This window comes from Chenopodium album, chromosome 14 (genome assembly GCF_948465745.1).
Source record: "Chenopodium album chromosome 14, dcCheAlbu1.1, whole genome shotgun sequence".
Classification (NCBI taxonomy): Eukaryota; Viridiplantae; Streptophyta; class Magnoliopsida; order Caryophyllales; family Amaranthaceae; genus Chenopodium; species Chenopodium album.
Genome location: NC_137847.1, coordinates 26,703,966 through 26,708,947, shown reverse-complemented (window position 1 = coordinate 26,708,947; position 4,982 = coordinate 26,703,966). Strand labels below are relative to the sequence as shown.

The 4,982-nt window shown below is 39.1% G+C and overlaps 1 pseudogene; it reads right to left on the bottom strand.

The window, feature by feature from the left end:
* Nucleotides 1–1,153: 1,153 nt before the first annotated feature.
* Nucleotides 1,154–1,253, bottom strand: LOC145580499 (small nucleolar RNA R71; annotated as a pseudogene).
* Between the last annotated feature and the right edge of the window lie 3,729 nt (nucleotides 1,254–4,982).

The following is a 4,982-nucleotide window of genomic DNA, read 5'->3' as shown; positions in this document are numbered from 1 at the left end:
CATACTAGATTGTATTGTGTGCCTACATTGATACGAACCATTGATTTGTAGCTCACATTTACCGATCGAGCTTGGTTTATGATGTTCCTAGTAGAGTCTCTCGTAGTTGGCGCTAGTTAAACCTCTAGGAGATAGATTGTTGAGCTTTTTTTATTGCATTGTCTATCTTCCCTCGCAATACTTGAATTAATCAATCTCCAACCCGATTAGTGTGTGTCCATTGCAAGAATATGTGGATCGTAAATCCCTAGTGTCTTGATATATTGATTTACTTTGTGATTTACTTTGTTGTTTATTTGAACTTAGATAACCTACACTACCTTTTACGCTTCGAAATAGCTTGACTTAGGCAATATCTAACTTCCCCCCATTCCTAGTGGTTCGACCCAAACTTGCCCTATTACTAGGTGTAGGTTTGGTTATAATTTAGTTTGATTGAAGGAATTTTAGTTTCAACGACCTAGAATCCACTTCTCGGTCAAAATGGCGCCGTTGCCGGGGAATGGCGTAGTTGTTTTCTATTGTTGTTGAGTCTATTTCATTTCATTTCAAAAATATAAAAAGATTTCTCTCTTTTAGGCTACACTTGTAGCCATGCTACTAATTGTTTCTTTGAGATTATATGCATAGGACAAGAGGAAGGACTTTAGTACCTTTTGATCCGGAGATTGAGAGAACAATCGCAAGGATAAGAGTTGTTAGACAATCTTTGAGTTCTAGCTCTTCAAGTGAAGAAGAATTTCAAGAAGAAGAACAACGAAGCATGGGTGAAGTACCAAGGGTTGCTTTGAAGGAGTTGGGAACTCCCGGTGCCTATAGATTTGAGAGTGGTATTGCTCTGCCAACAACACCGGCTAATGACTTTGAAATAAGGCCGGCGATGATAACAATGATTGAACGAAGGCAATTTAGTGGTGCCAAGCACGAAAGCCCACTAAATCATCTCAAAGAGTTTGAGAAAATTGCAACACAATCAAAGTCAATGGCGTTTCTCAAGAATTTATAAGGCTCAAGCTATTCCCGTTCTCTCTAATCGGAAGAGCTTTGGAGTGGCTAGATAAGGAAGTGAAGCCTAATTCCTTGAGAACTAGGGATGAGGTCACTAAAGATTTTCTTTCTCGCCTTTACCCTCAAAAGAAGACTGCCGAGGCAAGAACTCTAATCAAAAGTTTCAAGCAAAAGCCTAGTGAGAGTTTGTATGAGGCTTGGGAAAGATACAGGGAATATCAACGAGAATGTCCTCACCATGGAACCCCGACATACCAAATCATACAAATCTTCTATGGAGGATTGAGTCCCCAAGGGAAGTCATGTCTTGATGCCGAAGCTGGAGGCCCGATTATGAACAAGACCGAGGAAGAAGTTGTTGATATCATAGAGGATGTAGTTCGTCACTACATGGATTGGCAAGAGGGAGAGTGAGAGTCTACAAGCAAAAGTAGCTCAACGGTCTACTCGGTTGATCATCTCAATGCAATCATAATTTGTCTTCCCAAATCTCAAACTTGGGGAAGGAGATGACATTAATCAAGGCTAAGCTAGAGAGTGCCTCTTCAATTGCACCGAGTCTTCCCTCCCACATTAAGGGGAGAGATACATCTTCTAACTCTACTCCTCCCTCAACTTCAAGTAATATGCCAAGTGGATGTGTCTTTTGTGATGTTTGTGGGTCATATGACCATGACTCTTCTAGTTGTCCACATGCTTTTGAGAATTGTGATGATGTTGAAAACAATGATTGTGAGCAAGTGAATTTTGTTTCCAACAATAACAATGGACAAAGATTTGAAGGTCCAAGGAATTTTGGGACTATGAATGCTCACCAACAAGGGAGTTTTGATAACTACAACAATGGTGGTTATAGGAACCAAGGAAATTAAGGTTTCCGAGGTAACTATAACAATCAAGGTTATAGTAATCAAAACCAAGGTCAATGGTATGGAAATCAAGGCCAATCTCATGGCTTTGGTGGCCAACACCAAAATTATGGCAACAATCAAGGCCAAGGTAATTGGAACAATCAAAATAGGGGCAATTTTCAAAACAACAATCAAAGGGGACCTCCACTCGGATTTGCTCTAAGACCTCAAGACAATGGTGATAATTCCTATGCTCAAACCCCATCTTCTAGAACTAACTTAGAGGAGATCATTGAAAATCAAACAAAAATTTTAAACACTTACATGGTGGTGAGTGACAAGAAATTTAATGAGATGATGACACACAACAAGATGCTTGAGACCCAAATCACTAAACTAGCCAATACCTTGAAAGAATGTGCTAGCCCTTCTTTATTACCTTCTCAAGGAGTTGATCCTAAGAAACCCGTTTATTCTATTACCACAAGGAGTGGGAGAGTGCTTGAAGAGATAGTTTCTAGGATGAGTGAGGAGGATGAGAAGAGGAGTGACTCAAGTGAGGAAAATGAGAACAAGGTGTCAAGGAGTGTGAACAAAGAGGAAGTTCAAGAGAAAAAGAAGAGTGTTGAGTCTAGCAAGATGAGTGAGAGTTCTAATGAGGAGACAAAAGAGAAAGAGAGGAAGCAAGATGAGGATTTCAAACCGAAACTTCCATACCCCCAAAAGTTCAATAGGTACAAATTGGATGAAAAATTCGGGAAATTTATTGAGATGCTTAGGAAAATTCATCTTTCTATTCCTTTCACCGATGTTTTGGGGAAAATGCCTAACTATTCTAAATTTCTTAAGGAAATCTTGAGTGGTAAGAGAGATTGCAATGTGGTTGAACTGGTGAGTTTGGGGGAGTGTTGTAGTGCCTTTATCCATAATGACTTACCCCAAAAGATGAAAGACCCCGAAAATTTCTCCATTCCTTGCAATATTAATGGGAAATTGTTTCAAAATGCCCTTTGTGATCTTGGTGCTAGTGTTAGCAACATGCCTTACTCTGTTTTCAAGAAACTTAAGTTAGGTGAGCTCCTTCCAACCAACATGACCCTTCAAGTGGCCGACCGTTCTATTAAGTTCCCAATGGGTAGAATTGAGGATGTGCCCCTCAAGATAGGAGAGTTCACTATTCCCGTTGATTTCATTGTGCTAGAGATTGCGGAAGATGATAACATTCCTATCATTCTAGGGAGTTCATTCTTAGAAACTTCGGGTGCCTTGATAGATGTGAAAGGTGGCATGATTACTTTGTGTGTTGGTAATAATAAGGCAGGTTTTAAGCTCAAGTCGATGCATGAGTCTCTATCCTATGTGCAAGGAATTATGTCCATAATCTCATTGCCTTCGAATGCTAATGATTCCATGTTTGTGTCTTCTACTAACGATATGCGTGTAGCTTGTGATGATGTTCCTAAAAGTATTGAAAGCAAGGTTGTTAGTGAAGAAGACAAGGATCCCTTGAAGCTTGAGAATGAGTTTGAAATTCCTTCTTAGTTTGAACTTTCTTTGAAGGATGACGAGAATAGTTTTTCAAGTGGTGAACATGAGGATCTCAAAGATCCAAGGAAGAAGAAATCAAAGAAGAAGAAGAAGAGAGTTTCCAAGAAATATAAGAGGAAGTTGAAGCCTAAAAAGTTTGATCCGGTTTCTATGATTTAAGATGACATGGTTCGTGATGTGATTTTTCACAAGCTTTGCAATGATTTTACCCTCTTCACCACTTTGGATAAGGTGGTGTTCTTTGACCCTCCATGATTTGGAGGAAGGATCGAGCTTAGGACCTTAAGCAAGCGCTTCCCGGGAGGCAACCCGGTTTTCTAACCCTTTTCTTTTATTTCTATTTTTCTTAATTTTCTTTCTTTGTTTTTTGTTTTCTTTCACTTGTTTTCTATTTGGATTGATAGGTTAAATTCATTGGATATGGATTATTTTGAGCAAGCATAAGCAATGGAAAGGTTTCGTGTTTTGATGAGAATATGTTCTATTTTATCGAATTTTGAGGTAAAAGGGTAAGGTAATATAGTGAGGTAAGTTAGGGGAAGTTGTGTTAAAATTTAAAGTAAATTTGAACTTGGTGGGTTCATTTTGGTGCTCTCATTATTTTTGGATGTTGAACCCACTGTCATCATGTTTTGAAACTGCCATACTTGGTGGGTTCAATAATCCCGCGATGATATTGGACAATGAGCTCACAGTAGAACGCATCGAGCGAAAATTTCAACAGGAGCTAAGCAAGGCGCGGGCGTGCCTAGCAGGGGTGCGGCCGCGCGCGACACTGGCGCGGGCGCGCAGCCAGGTTGCGCGACCATGCACCTGGTCGGGCCGAGTCCCTTATCTTCTTTCTTTCTCCTTTCTTTCCCTCATTTTCCCGTTCACTCTCATCCTTGCACGCACTATCTCCCTTCTCACTCTAGAAACCAAAAACCCTAACCCTTGTTCATCAATTTTCCATCTTCAAATCATCAAAAATCCATCAAAAATCATCAAATTCCTTCTACAAATTCATCCTTAACAACAAAATTCATACTACTTTCTTCAATTATCAACCTCCAATCTCTCTCCTCCATTGAAGACCAAATTTGGGGTTTTTCTACTTGGTGGGAATTGGTGGCTTGTTCTTGATTAATCTTGCTTCAAGTGTGGTATAATCTTCTTCTTTGACTCTATTTTACATAATTATATCATATTGTTGCAAGATTTTGATTGTTTATGATTGTGAATAGTAGTAGATGTATTTGGAAGAACTTAGTGATTGAATGTGAAATTTGGGTTGGTTATTTGTGTTGTTGATGATTTATTTTGCTTAACATTGTGTTGTTCTATGTTTGTGTAGCAAATTTTGTTCATTTGGTGGTGATTGTGAGAAGTTTGAAATTTGGATTTTTGGTGGTAAGGTGTTACTTGTGTGATTAGTGTTATTGATTAAGGAGTTGTGATTTTGGTGTTTGGAAGTGTTTTGTGGTGTTATTGTGGTGTTTCTGGAGTTTGTTAATTGGATTTTGAATTGGTTAATTTGGAGGAAACACAATGTCAAAGCTTATTCAAGCCCTTTCCTCTAAAAAACGAAAAACCACC